This window comes from Phyllobates terribilis, unplaced genomic scaffold, assembly GCF_046119375.1.
Source record: "Phyllobates terribilis strain yellow unplaced genomic scaffold, ASM4611937v1 Scaffold_8__6_contigs__length_399053987, whole genome shotgun sequence".
Classification (NCBI taxonomy): domain Eukaryota; kingdom Metazoa; phylum Chordata; class Amphibia; order Anura; family Dendrobatidae; genus Phyllobates; species Phyllobates terribilis.
In genome coordinates, this window is record NW_027362768.1 from 103316189 (window position 1) to 103331870 (window position 15682).

Genomic DNA, 15682 nt, shown 5'->3' on the forward strand with positions numbered 1-15682 from the left:
ATACAAAATATAGAATATAAAGAATTGGCTTCAGTTGACATAATTTGAGAGCCATAACTTTTTTTTATTTTTCAGTTCACAGAGTTGCATGAGTGCTTTATTTAATCAGTTAAGCTTTTGTATTTATTGGTACCATTTTGGGGTCCATATGACTTTCTGATCTCTTTATATTCCATTTTTTTTTTTTGTAGGGTGAAGAGAATGGGGCATCAAACTGCGCTGCTCGCCTGTCAGAATAATGTACTAGAGGAATCCAAGTCGATGTAATGATGAAATAGACTTTATTTCTATGTGTTTCGTGGTGATGACACCACTTCCTCAGGACAGTCTATCTAGATAGACTAGACTAGACTAGACTAGACTAGATAGACTGTCCTGAGGAAGTGGTGTGACTCCTGGCTCAAAGCAGGATTCACTAAATCATCCCAGACAGATATCTGTCCAGTCACTATTTGAAGACGTCCATTGAAGGGGAACTCACCACCTCTCCTGGCAGCCTTTTTCACTCATTGATCACCCTAACTGTCAAAAAGTTTTTTTTAATATCTAATCTGTGTCTCCTCCCATTCAGTTTCATCCCATTGCTTCTAGTCTTTCCTTGTGCAAATGAGAATAAAGATGATCCTTCTACAATGTGACAGCCCTTGAGATATTTGTAGACAGCTATTAAGTCTCCTCTCAGTCTTCTTTTTTGCAAGCTAAACATTCCCAAATCCTGTAACCGTTCCTCATAGGACATGCTTTGCAGACCGGTCACCATTCTGGTCGCTCTTCTCTGAACTTGCTCCAGTTTGTCAATGTCTTTTTTAAAATGTGGTGCCCAAAACTGGACACAGTATTCCAGATGAGGTCTGACCAAAGAGGAGTAAAGTACGATAATGACTTCACGTGATCTAGACTGTATGCTTCTGTTAATACATCCCAGAATTGTATTTGCCATTTTTGCTGCTGCATCACACTGTTGACTCATGTTCAGTCTATGATCTATTAGTATACCTAAGTTTTTTTCACATGTACTGGTCCTTAGCTCTATTCCTCCCATTCTGTATATGCTTTTTTCATTTTTATTGTCCAGATGTAGTACTTTGCATTTTTCCCTGTTAAAAACCATTCTGTTAGTTGCTGCCCACTGCTCCAGTTTATTTAGGTCTTTTTGAATCCTCTCTCTCTCTTCTCTAGTATTAGCGATCCCTCCTAGCTTTGTGTCATCAGCAAATTTAATCAGTTTACCCTCAATTCCTTCATCTAAATCATTGATAAAGATGTTGAACAATACAGGACCTAGGACAGAGCCCTGTGGTACACCACTTGAGACATTCATCCAACTGGATGTGAAGCCATTTACGACCACTCTTTGAGTCCGATCACTAAGCCAGTTATGAATCCACCTAACAGTTGCCTTGTCCATTCCATACTTGGTCATTTTTTCAATAAGGATGGTGTGAGATACTTTGTCAAATTCTTTGCTGAAGTCAAGATATACTATATCTACAGCATTTCCCTGATCCACCCAGTCAGTGATTCTGTCATAGAAGGAAATTATGTGCTTATGCCCACAGGGGTAGTGGTGATGTAGGACTGAGCCAGCCACAACGAGATTTGAAGACCCTGCAGTAATGACTGGCTGAGCCCTGAGCCCCTATTGATTCCCTGGTCATGTGCAATGCTTCGATGTAGCCAGGGTGCCTGCACCCACTTTCACTGCTAATTGTCAGGGAGCCAGACATTTGCGAAGAGTCGGCGGTGATGCCACTTTTGCAAATCATGTTACTGATGCCCAGAAGGGAATAATAACATGATTAATGGTATGACAAGTCTGAGGGAAACAACACCTCCAAGATTAGTCAACCACTAATTAGTATATCATTACAACAGTTATAAAATAGTTTTTTGGGTATATGCAGTAATCAATACCACAATAAAAAGGACAATTTAGGAAGTATATAAAGATAACAATAAATACTTGGTTGTAGTTTGGAGGCCCTGAGAAAGCTATCAGGTCCCCTTTAAGATTTGGGGACTGTGAAAACCAGGAGTTTAAGTATGATAGAAAATCACTAACTGAAGCCAAATCAGTTCTCATACTTTGCACTGACGAGGGCCAACAGCCCGAAACACCATGTCTGCAACTTGAGATTCTGATTTCACTTTTATCCTAAGTCATATTGCAAGACTCATTAAAGGGTTGATTGTGACATGTAGGATTGCTGCTTCCAATAGAAGATTTCAAGCCCTCTTTTTCTCTGAAGAGGCAATTTGCATAACTGAAGAAAATTATTTTTCGTAAAGTTTTTATTTTTTTTATTTTATTTTTCTGATGATTTTCATTATATTGCTTTAAATACTGGGGTTGGAGAATTTTCCTTATTCTAAACTAAAGAGCCTAACTATTCTCTACATATTGAGAGTGTTTTATGTGGAAAATCCATACATTATGCAAGGTAATTTACTATGTTCATAATTCTTCAGATCTATATATGATTTGATAATACTTGGATGATGTTTTCTTTATTTTTACTTTGCCTTATATATGAAGGACTATCTGTGTACTGTATATGCTTTGCATATTGCTTCATCTATGTATTTAATATTGAATGGAATGTTGTGATTTGCTATCGGTTGCACAGATGTTGCTTAATTAACACTGATGATTTTCTGATGTCACTTCCGTGGAATTTACTATATGTTGAGATCATGTTTGCACTATGTCATTGCTGTTAAAAGCTCTTGAGGAGCTGAAACCTTCATAAGGTTCTGAATAAAAGAATCAAGATTCACGTTATATGTGAGTGCAGGGAGTTTTTCACCTATATGTAACTCATTTCCACAAGCACCACAAGGAGTAGAGTGCCGATCCCTATTTGGATTTTCTACAATGCTTAGGTAAGTCTTCCTGTTCAAAAGAATACTGAGAGAACTATTCTGTCAGGCTTATCTAGTGAGGTGGATTCGTCAAGCCTCAGGTCTGCTTGGGCACATGGATCACGGGTGTGGTTGAAGCAAGCAGGAACGCATGTGACAAGCCAGGATTTGGCCCACTCAGGATTCTCAGGATTCTTAGGAGCAACAGGACGTATGAAGTGGAACTCATAAGGGATGAACAGAAGCAGAAAGTACAGCAAGCACAGGTAATGGAGCAAACCAACTATGGAATTGTCACGTAGTGACAATGGACTGTGGGCACCTACCCGATCCCTCAAACTAGGGATGCCCAAGGCTATCGCTGTCCCCCGGAATACCCTGGAATGGTGGAGATTCTGGGATCTCGTACCTCGCAATGCTCCTATCTTACCCTTATCTGTCCCTCCCCCACCCAGGGAGGTGTGAGGTCGAAGTGTATAGGCAAATGTTAACCAGACAGACAGGGGTAAACAGACAATGATAAAAGAAAACTACAATCATACAAATACACTCACAAAACTACAGAATGGAAAACAGGGGAGAAATAGGAAGGAAGAAAACAAATGAGAGAGGATAGAGATAAACATGCAAATAGTGATGGGCGAGCACTAAAATGCTCGAGTGCTCATTGCTCGGTTCGAGCACATTGGAATACTCGGGTGCTCGACCCGAGCAATGAGCCGAATGTAAGTCTTGGGGAAACTCAAGCATTTTTCAGGCAGCTCCCCCCGGCCATCTGCATAGGGCCTAAAAATTGCCAAATCAATGGGAAGAGTGCTCAAATGGCATGGGAACAGCATGGGGAAGACCCCTGGAAGCATTTCTGACTCCCAGGTCACTGCTGTCAACAATGTTGTCAGAGGTAGTATGCCACTTTTACATACTCACAATAAAACATACAAAAACGAACCCAAAATGGATTTTCCTGGGAAATATGTTAAGGAACATCCTTTCAAGGGTAATGACTAGTATATAAGGCAAAATAAATAACCAAAAACAAAAATACTACTCCACACCATAAGCTATGTTCACACGTAGCGTTTTTGATGCGTTTTTGCACTTTTGTATTGCTTTCAACCGCGAAAAGTGCATTCACCGGGAAATGTAATTTTAACATTTTGCAACCTTATCTGGCCATGTGCTGTGTGAGACATGATCAGACGCATCCTGTTTCATTTATGAAGTAGAGACTCTGAAAGTCACAAGGCCTATTTTTATAGGGCCATCAGGCGGCCTTTACTATTCTTAAAGGGCCAGCAGTCGGCCCTCACTATTCTTAGAGAGCCATCACCGGGCTATGCTTTGTTGATTCCATTACTAAATTACTGTTATTGAGTATGCAGTGAGTGGCAGGGCTGGCCAAAATTTGGACGCACCCCATTACCCCTTTGAAAATTTGGAAGCACCAAAATAGCCCTTTGAAGAGACTTAGAGAAGGGACTCCTGAAAACAATGTTCCCATTATTAGGAAGTGGGTCTCCCATGTTGCTTGGATATGCAGTGAATGCAAGGGCTGCCAAAAATTTGGACCTACTCTGAACTCCGATGCCCCTTGGAAGAAACTTAGAGGAGGGCCTCCTGAAAAAAAATGTTCCCATTATTAGGAAGTGGGTCTCCCATTGTGTTTGCTTATGCAGTGAATGCAAGGGTTGCCAAAAATGTGGAGGCACTCCAATGCCCCTTGGAAGAGACGTGCAGGTCAGAAGGCCTCCTGAAAACAATGTTCCTATTATTAGGAAGTGGGTCTCCCATTGTGTTTGCCTATGCAGTGAATGCAAGGGCTGCCAAAAATTTGGAGGCACTCCAATGCCCCTTAAAAGAGATGTGGAGGTCAGAGGGCCTCCTGAAAACAATGTTCCCATTATTAGGAAAAGTGGGTCTCCCATTGTGTTTGCCTATGCAGTGAATGCAAGGGCTGCCAAAAATTTGGAGGCACTCCAATGCCCCTTAAAAGACATGTGGAGGTTAGAGGGCTTCCTGAAAACAATGTTCCCATTAATAAGAAGTGGGTCTCCCATTGTGTTTGCCTATGCAGTGAATGCAAAGGTTGCCAAAAATTTGGAGGCACTCCAATGCCCCTTGGAAGAGACGTGGAGGTCAGAGGACCTCTTGAAAACAATGTTCCCATTATTAGGAAGTGGGTCTCCCATTGTGTTTGCCTATGCAGTGAATGCAAGGGTTGCCAAAAATTGGGAGGCACTAAAATGCCCCTTGGGTGAGACGTAGAGGACCTCATGAAAATATGTTCCTATTATTAGGAAGTGGGTCTCCCATAGTGTTGGCTTATGCAGTGAAGGCAAGGGCTGCCAAAAATTGGGAGGCACTCCAATGCCCCTTGGAAGAGACGTAGAGGGCCTCATGAAAAAATGTTACCATTATTAGGAAGTGGGTCTCCCATAGTGTTGGCCTATGCAGTGAATGCAAGGGCTGAAAAAAAATTGGGAGGAACTCCAATGCCCCTTGGAAGAGACGTAGAGGGCCTCATGAACAAATGTCACCATTATGAGGAAGTGGCTCTCCCATAGTGTTGGCCTATGCAGTGAATGCAAGGGCTGCCAAAAATTGGGAGGCACTCCAGTGCCCCTTGGAAGAGACGTGGAGGAGGGCCTCATAAAACATATTCCCATTAGAAAGGAGCGGGTCGCCTATACTTGTAATGCCCATGCACTAAGTGTATGGGCTGACAAACATTTACCCCTGGGGGGGTATACATGAACATACTGTATAAATTATATATTTTTTACGGGCATCATAAACACCCTTTAAAAAAATGATGTGGGTGTTGCATCACGGACCACAGTCACCCTGGTGATATGGTGGTGGAGGATGAGGATGAGGAGAAGGAGGAGGACAAGAGCAAATAGCCAAAATCAGGAAGTGTATACCTGTGTGTGGGTATGAAAAGGTGCATGGGAATACACCTCCCAAAAAAAGGCACTGGATTTGAGTTTATGTTACGCTGCTATCATTCGGTGGTGTTGAGAAGTCTGGCCCAATCCAGCCCTTGTTCATTTTTATAAGAGTCAGCCGGTCAGCATTTTCAGTTGACAGGCGGATGCGCTTATCAGTTATAATTCCAATTCTGATGAAATGCTTGCGGCAGGGCAGGTCAGGACCTACAAGGTGTATAGAGCCAGTTCATTCCACGTATCCAGCTTGGATACCCAATAATTATAAGGCAAAGAGGAATCACAGAGGATGTTGGTACAGTTGGCAAGGTACTCCTTCAGCATCTTCCCAAACGTTGCACTCCTTGTGAGGGTACCCCACACCTCAGGGCCTGTGATGGGAGGAGCTGAGAAAATTCTCCCAGAACTTTGACAGTGTTCCCCTGCATCTGCTGGATTACAGTTGTGTCTCTTTCGCCTGTAGTCCTTGGTTGTCCAACGAACTGTGACCTCTGCCGCCAGTGTTTTCAGATGGGATTTTTTTTTGATAGTTCCGCAACAAGGACCTTCTGGTACTGCCCCATTTTTGTAGACCTGTCGAATCAGGAATAAGAGATATAAAGTTCTCCTTGTAGCGTGTGTCTAGAAGTGTCACCAACCAGTAATGACTGTCACCCAAAATTTTGAGAACGCGAGGGTCATGGGAAAGGCAGCATAACATAAACTCAGCCATGTGTGCCAGACTACTAACAGGCAAGACTTCCTTGTCCTCACCAAGAGGATGACAGACCGTACTCTTCTCCTCCTCTTCCTCCTCTCTGTCCTCAGGCCATCCATGCTGAACAGAGGGAATGACAGTTGCGCAGATAGTACCGTCTATAGCGCATGAAACTAGCTTCTGTTCTTCCTCCTCCTCCTCCTCTTACTCATTGTCACCCAATCCATGTTGGGATGAGATGATGCTGGGCTGTGTGTATTCACACTGTATGGTTCCTTGCTGCTCCGTCTGCAATGCATCCTCTTTGATTGTGACCAGACAGCGTTTCAGAAGACAGAGAAGCGGGATGGTGACGCTACTTATGTCATCGCTGCTCACCATCTTGGTGGAGTCCTCAAAGTTTAGGAGGATTGTACATACAGTACAGACCAAAAGTTTGGACACACATTCTTATTTAAAGATTTTTCTGTATTTTCATGACTATGAAAATTGTACATTCACACTGAAGGCATCAAAACTGAATTAACACATGTGGAATTATATATTTAACAAAAAATTGAGAAACAACTGAAAATATGTCTTATATTCTAGGTTCTTCAACGTAGCCACCTTTTGCTTTGATGACTGCTTTGCACACTCTTGGCATTTTCTTGATGAGCTTCAAGAGGTAGTCAGTGGAAATTGTTTTCACAGGTGTGCCCTGTCAGGTTTAATAAGTCAGATTTCTTGCCTTATAAATGGGGTTGGGACCATCAATTGTGTTGTGCAGAAGTCTGGTGGATACACAGCTGATAGTCCTGCTGAATAGACTGTTAGGATTTGTATTCTGACAAGAAAAAAGCAGCTAAGTAAAGTAAAACGAGTGGTCATCATTACTTTAAGAAATGAAGGTCAGTCAGTCCGAAAAATTGGGAAAATTTGAAAGTGTCCCCAAGTGCAGTTGCAAAAACCATCAAGCGCTACAAAGAAACTGGCTAACATGAGGACCGCCCAAGGAAAGGAAGACCAAGAGTCACCTCTGCTTCTGAGGATAAGTTTATCCGAATCACCAGCCTCAGAAATCGCAGGTTAACAGAAGCTCAAATTAGAGACCAGGTCAATGCCACACAGAGTTCTAGCGGCAGACCCATCTCTTCAACAACTGTCAAGAGGAGACTTTGTGCAGCAGTCCTTCATGGTAAAATAGCTGCTAGGAAACCACTGCTAAGGACAGGCAACAAGCAGAAGAGACTTGTTTGGGCTAAAGAACACAATGAATGGACATTAGACCAGTGGAAATCTGTGCTTTGGTCTGATGAGTCCAAATTTGAGATCTTTGGTTCCAACCACTGTGTCTTTGTGCGACGCGGAAAAGGTGAACGGATGAACTCTACATGCCTGGTTCCCACCGTGAAGCATGGAGGAGGAGGTGTGATGGTGTGGGGGTGCTTTTCTGGTGACACTGTTTGGGATTTATTCAAAATTGAAGGCATACTGAACCAGCATGGCTACCACAGCATTTCCCTGACGAAGGACAAATGTCCGAAACGCGGATCGGGGCTGTACCATATGGTGCCACTCATCCAGCTGGACCAACAATGCAGGTACTAAATATTACCCTCCCTTGCGTGGGTTAGTGACCATGGATGCGATATAAACACTACTATTTAGGCACTATCACCTTAATCCGGACATGGGGTGCATGTGTATACTTCATGAAACTATTTTAATATTATATACATATATTGTCATGTACCCTAGGTGCACATCGATGTGTTGAGATTTGGTTTTCTGTGCCATGGATTTAATGTGAACTGTAAAGGCTTCATTTAGTTAATTACCCATGCATGTGATGGTTTTCCCTGCTACTTTTTTGCTGTTGGGTCCAATACATGAATTTTTATATTTATTGCTATCACAAATGAATAATTGTATTTACTGTCTGGCATTTTGGTACGGTCATGCTGGTGCATGTAGTGCCACCTAACCCTTCAACTTCTTGATAAAGGTTTTTTATGTTAATTACTTTTGTCTCTTTTTGACCTGTTATTCGGATGTTCTCCTTTTTGTCATATATCTTTCCGAATGGTCTACCATTCTATATGGGTCCATACAATAAGCACAATATTACCTGTAGATCTGGTTGATCGTGGGTCTGAATACAGTTATTGATATGTGCTGGTATATTCAGTGTCTTATCTATACCACAGCATCTTGCAGCAGCATGCTATTCCATCCGGTTTCTGTTTAGTTGGACCATCATTTATTTTTCTACAGGACAATGACCCCAAACACACCTCCAGACTGTGTAAGGGCTATTTGACCAAGAGGGAGAGCGATGGGGTGCTACGCCAGATGACCTGGCCTCCACAGTCACCAGACCTGAACCCAATCGAGATGGTTTGGGGTGAGCTGGACCGCAGAGTGAAGGCAAAAGGGCCAACAAGTGCTAAGCATCTCTGGGAACTCCTTCAAGATTGTTGGGAGACCATTTCCGGTGACTACCTCTTGAAGCTCATCAAGAGAATACCAAGAGTGTGCAAAGCAGTCATCAAAGCAAAAGGTGGCTACTTTGAAGAACCTAGAATATAAGACATATTTTCAGTTGTTTCACACTTTTTTGTTAAGTATATTATTCCACATGTATTAATTCATAGTTTTGATGCCTTCAGTGTGAATGTACAATTTTCATAGTCATGAAAATAGAGAAAAATCTTTAAATGAGAAGGTGTGTCCAAACTTTTGGTCTGTACTGTAGGTCTGACATCCATGTCTACTCCTGAGGTCTTACGTGTGGAGTCTGAACTGAATACTGACGGCCTTGTTGATGCTGGTAGTCAACAACTGCCCTCTTCTGCTTACAAATCCTTCCCAACATCTGCAGTGTAGAGTTCCAATGCATGGAGACATCACACACCAGTCTGTGAGCCGGAAGCTGCAAACGCTGCTTAAACACAGCAAGGGCGGCGGAAGCTGTAGGTGACTTTCTAAAATGGGCACACAAGCGGCGTACTTTAACACGCAGATCCGGCTGTTCTGGTAGGATTTGAGAAACCGCTGAACCATGAGGTTAAGCACATGGGACAGGCATGGTACGTGTGTGGGCTCGCTTCTCCTGAGAACCGCCACCAGGTTCCGGCCATTGTCACACACGACCATGTGCGGTTTGTCACCTAAGCATATTAGCTTCAGCACAGCCTGTTGCCACTTGGCCGGTTGCAGTGCTTCCAACTTGTGACTGATGTGGTCATTTCGGAGATGAAGGCTGAAGAGGAGGAGGAGACTGAGGAGGATGAAGTGCAGGAGCTTTAGACTGTAGGGGCATCCCTGAATGACCTAGGGCCTGCAATTCTTGGTGTTGGGAGGATGTGTTCTGTCCCAAGGTCCGACTGGGTCCCGGCTTCCACTATGTTAACCCAGGGTGCCGTCAGCGAGATGTACCGTCCCTGCCCACAAGCATTAGTCCACGTGTCGATGGATAGGTGGACTTTCCCGGTAACTGCGTTGTTGAGGTCACGGCTAATGTTTTGGGACACAAGCTTGTGTAATGCGGGGACGGCTCACCGAGAGAAATATTGGCAGCTGGGAACCGAGTACCGAGGGACGGCCGCCGCAATCAGATTGCGGAATGCTTCTGTCTCCACGAGCCTAAAAGGCAACATTTCGAGTGCAAGCAGTCGCGAAATGTTGGAATTTATTAGGGTTGCCTGTGGGATGTTGGCTGCGTATTTGCGCTTGCATTCCAAGGACTGGGGTATGGACAACTGAACGCTGCGCTGGGACAAGGACATGGACGTGCTTCCTGATGTTGATACTTGAGAGTGTGCAACGACAGGTGCAGGGCAGGAGGCATCTTTGCATGCACCATGGACAAGGGATCGGCTTGCATGCACAACAGTGGAAGAAGCAGTGGTGCCACACGCAGACAATGTCCCTGGACCCTGGGGTTCGGCCCACAAAGTCAGGTGCTTTGCTGCCATGTGCCTGATCATTCTGGTGGTGGTCAGGCTGGTAGTTTTGCCACCTCTCTTGATGCTGGCCTGGCAGGTGGTGCAAATGGCCTTTTTGGGGTTATAGGCAGAGTCTTTAAAAAACAACCAGACTCGGGAAGACCTAACAGTTGTACTGGCAACTTCCTTCATGTTGGTGTTACGGGGAACGGTTGCCTGCCTTCTGTCTGTGGCCACCACACTGCTTCTTCCTGCCTGTTGGGGTGCTCTGCCTCCCTCCCCCTGTGTGCTGCTGTCCTCGCTCTGCATGTCCTCCTGCCAGGTTGGGTCAGTTACTATATCATCCACCACCTCGTCTTCCACTTCCGCACCCTGGTCCTTCTCTCGACTTTCTGGCAATTTTGTCTCATCATCATCAACCTCTTGTGACACTTTCCCATGGTCTCTTTCGTGTGACCGTGGCTGCTCAAATTTTTGGGCATCGCTACATGCGATCTCCTCTAGCCCCGCTTCAAGTGGATCGGGCGAGAGACCCGAATCTATAAATGGAAAAGTAAATAGCTCTTCAGAGTGTCCAAGTGTGGGATTAGTTGTCTCCGGGCACTTGGCATGGTGGGAAGAAGGAGGATCAGGGTGAGGAATATGCTGTCCAGACTCATGGCTACTGAGACTTGACCATGTGGAAGACAGGGTAGTGATGGTGGTGGCAAAGTGACCAGAAGCATTATCCGCTATCCAACCAACAACCTTTTGACACTGCTCTGGGTTCAATAGTGATGTGCTGCGGTCCCCTAGGAACTGGGACAGGAAGGTCGGGCGAGAAGATGTGGGCGTTTGTTGTGGCACAATTTCAGCTTGCCGACGGCCTCGGCCTCTGCATGCACCATCACCATCACGTCCAGTTCCCTGTCTCTTGCCATGCACCTTGCCCATTTTAAATGGAGGACAATATCTTCCACGCTCGCTACAAATGACTGAATTTGAAGCAAACTCATATGTGATCCGTGTGATGGAGAAACCACAGTTTTAAATACCTGGCCTGTAGGTAACTATTTTGAACAGCAAACCGGTGTCAAAAACTTCGCTGACACACTGAAATTTTTTTTAATGGAGGCCAGAAATGACAGTATTTTCTGAAAACGTATATGTGATCCGTGTGACGGAGAAACCACAGTTTTAAATACCTGGCCTGAAGGTAACTATTTTGAACAGCAAACCGGTGTCAAAAACTTTGCTGACACACTGAAACAATTTTTTTAATGGAGGCCAGAAATGGCAGCATTTTCTGAAAACGTATATGTGATCCGTGTGACAGAGAAACCACAGTTTTAAATACCTGGCCTGTAGGTAACTATTTTGAACAGCAAACCAGTGTCAAAAACTTCGCTGACACACTGAAACAAATTTTTAATGGAGGCCAGAAATGGCAGTATTTTCTGAAAACTTATATGTGATCCGTGTGACAGAGAAACCACACTTTTAAATAGCTGGATTTTTAGCGCTGTAATTTGGAAAGGACCTGGCAGTATTCTACACTGCTAACAAGCAAATGGCGCAGAAAAATGGTGTTCTCTGGATTGCTTTTTAAGCAAATAATGAGGATTAAGATCCCAAAAAAAATATTCCTGGCCCCTTAGACCTGGTCCTATGTCTAGAAATGTCTAACAGCAGCAGCAGCAGACAGAACAGGAATGGAGCCTCTTGTGCTATATGCACTGCAGTCTGCTATATACACTGCCTGCCTGCCTATATACATTGCCTGCCTGATATCTCTGCAGATGGATTAGTCCTCTGAAGGACTGTTTGTTGAGATGGATATATGTAATGTACTTGTTTTCTCTCTACACTACCTAATACACAACCAAATCTCTCCCTAGCTCAGCAACACCTCTCCCTACACTGCCTGATTGCGAAGTAGACTGACGAGCATGGCGGAGCCAGGTCTCATATAGACCAAATAACGCTGTGCGGCCAGCCAATCACTGTAATGCCACAACCAACATGGCTGCGGCATTACAGTGAGTGGCAGCAATCCCTGCATGTTCATTGGCTCTGTAAAGAGCGCCAAACATGTAGGGAGGGGACCCGAGCATCTGCCCGAGCATCTCATAAGTACTCGGCGAGCTCCGAGCATCTCGAGTACTGAGATGCTCGGGCGAGTACCGAGTACTTGCGAGTATGCTCGCTTATCACTACATGCAAACCAACTCCACACATCAATCTGCTAAAAACTCTCCAACTACCTACTCCAAACACTGAACTCTCTACTAGAGATGAGCGTTGTTCTACTCGAACTGTTCGCCAATCTCAAATTCCAGCTGTTTTGGGCGGTGTTCGAGCCGTTCGGCGAACACGAACAATTTGAGAAAAATTCGGCTGTTCGAGGTTATGTTCGATAACTGTTCGTGCACCAAAATCATAACTGGATTTTTTCTCAGTAATGATGAAAATTAATGTTAATACGCAGTTTGAGTGTACAGCGGGGTGGGGGGAGGGGCAGGGGATGGATCTCTGCAGGAACAATGAAGATCTCCATTTTTTTTTCTCTTTCCCGCATTTGCAGTGGGGAGGTGCAATCTGTCAGCCTATCAGCAGCGAACACACGGAGCGAAGTGCTTTTTTTCACACAAGCAAGGGCATGTGTCATTGGCAGTGTATGTCACATGTCCTTGCCCTATAAGACCAAGCCATTTTCCCCGTCGCCACCATTTTCTCACTGCTGCAGCTGCGTGTTAGACGGCACCGCTGTTGCTGTGTGCGCTATACCTTGTTTATTTCAAGCCAATTTTCGCACAAATATACAGATAGCTTGGGAGTAGGGAATAGTTGTGATTGCAGTCCTTTTAAGGACTAGGTTACAGCATTTCCTACGACTTTTATCAGGGAGGTCTGTGCTCTTAAATAGATAGGTTGTGGGAGTAAAGACTAATTGTAATTGGAGTCCTTTTCAGGACTAGGTTACATCAGTTCCTATCAGTTTTTGCCAGGCAGGTCTGTGCCAGTGCTGTGCAAGTTTTTTTCACAGCATTTGGCTGAATCTAGCAAAGCTAATCCTTTTTGGCCTATTGCAGAGTGTGTTAGTCAGTGGAGTAGCCTATCTGTGTTGCAAGATATACCACCTGTGTATAGAATACCAATTTTTTTACTGCACCTAGTGAAGTAAAATCTTTTGGGCATAGCATCATTCTATTAGTCCATCTATACTGACCTCCATCAGGTTGCAAATTAAAACTAATTTTTATCTGCATCTACAGTACCTCTGAAAAAATATTTGGGCTTCTACCTGTGTGTGGGACTTGTTGTATTAGTCCATCTATACTGACCTCCATCAGGTTGCAAACTGAATATATTTTTTTCCTGCATCTACCTCTGAAAAAATATTGGGCTTCTAGCTGTGTGTGGGTCTTGTTCTATTAATCCATCTATACTGACCTCCATCAGGTTGCAAACTGAATATAATTTTTTTCTGCATCTAGCTCTGAAAAAATATTTGGCCTTCTAGTAGTGTGTCGGACTTTCTCTATTAGTCCATATATACTGACCTCCATCAGGTTGCAAACTGAATATAATTTTTTTCTGCATCTAGCTCTGAAAAAATATTTGGCCTTCTAGTAGTGTGTCGGACTTTCTATATTAGTCCATCTTTACTGACCTCCATCAGGTTGCAAATTAAAACTAATTTTTATCTGCATCTACAGTACCTCTGAAAAAATATTTGGGCTTCTAGCTGTGTGTGGGACTTGTTGTATTAGTCCATCTATACTGACCTCCATCAGGTTGCAAACTGAATATATTTTTTTCTGCATCTACCTCTGAAAAAATATTGGGCTTCTAGCTGTGTGTGGGACTTGTTGTATTAGTCCATCTATACTGACCTCCATCAGGTTGCAAACTGAATATATTTTTTTCTGCATCTACCTCTGAAAAAATATTGGGCTTCTAGCTGTGTGTGGGTCTTGTTCTATTAATCCATCTATACTGACCTCCATCAGGGTGCAAACTGAATATAATTTTTTTCTGCATCTAGCTCTGAAAAAATATTTGGCCTTCTAGTAGTGTGTCGGACTTTCTCTATTAGTCCATCTATACTTACCTCCATCAGGTTGCAAACTGAATATATTTTTTTCTGCATCTACCTCTGAAAAAATATTGGGCTTCTAGCTGTGTGTGGGACTTGTTGTATTAGTCCATCTATACTGACCTCCATCAGGTTGCAAACTGAATATATTTTTTTCTGCATCTACCTCTGAAAAAATATTGGGCTTCTAGCTGTGTGTGGGTCTTGTTCTATTAATCCATCTATACTGACCTCCATCAGGTTGCAAACTGAATATAATTTTTTTCTGCATCTAGCTCTGAAAAAATATTTGGCCTTCTAGTAGTGTGTCGGACTTTCTCTATTAGTCCATCTATACTGACCTCCATCAGGTTGCAAAATGAATATATTTTTTTCTGCATCTACCTCTGAAAAAATATTTGGCCTTCTAGTAGTGTGTCGGACTTTCTCTATTAGTCCATCTATACTGACCTCCATCAGGTTGCAAATTAAAACTAATTTTTATCTGCATCTACAGTACCTCTGAAAAAATATTTGGGCTTCTAGCTGTGTGTGGGACTTGTTGTATTAGTCCATCTATACTGACCTCCATCAGGTTGCAAACTGAATATATTTTTTTCCTGCATCTACCTCTGAAAAAATATTGGGCTTCTAGCTGTGTGTGGGTCTTGTTCTATTAATCCATCTATACTGACCTCCATCAGGTTGCAAATTCAAAATAATTTTTTTCTGCATCTAACCCAGCCAATAGTTTTGGCCTAATACCACAGTTTGGCCACTCAGCTCTGCTCGGTTACCATCCATTGTTTTTTTGTGCAAACAACTCCAGAGTTGTGAATTAGTTAACCACCAAAATGAGTGGAAAAAGGCCTGCTGCTGGTGGAAAGGGGAATAGGCGTGTTGGGAAGGGGAAAAAAGGTTGTGTCCGTGGGGTAGGTGTTAAAGCAACAGTAACATCTGCAGAAGAAAGACCATCTTCCAGCCAAACTAAAATGTCTACTTCTTTTAGCGGACAATGTGATAAGATCCCTTTCTTACGGCCACGCCAATCGCTACAAATTCCAGATTAGGCACAAAAACAGCAGGTGCTTCAACGGATATCAAGTGCTCCTTTAAGTGGGCTCTCCTCCACATCAACTTCAACATCACAAATACTCCAGTCCTCAAAGGTGTCACCCAAATCGCACTT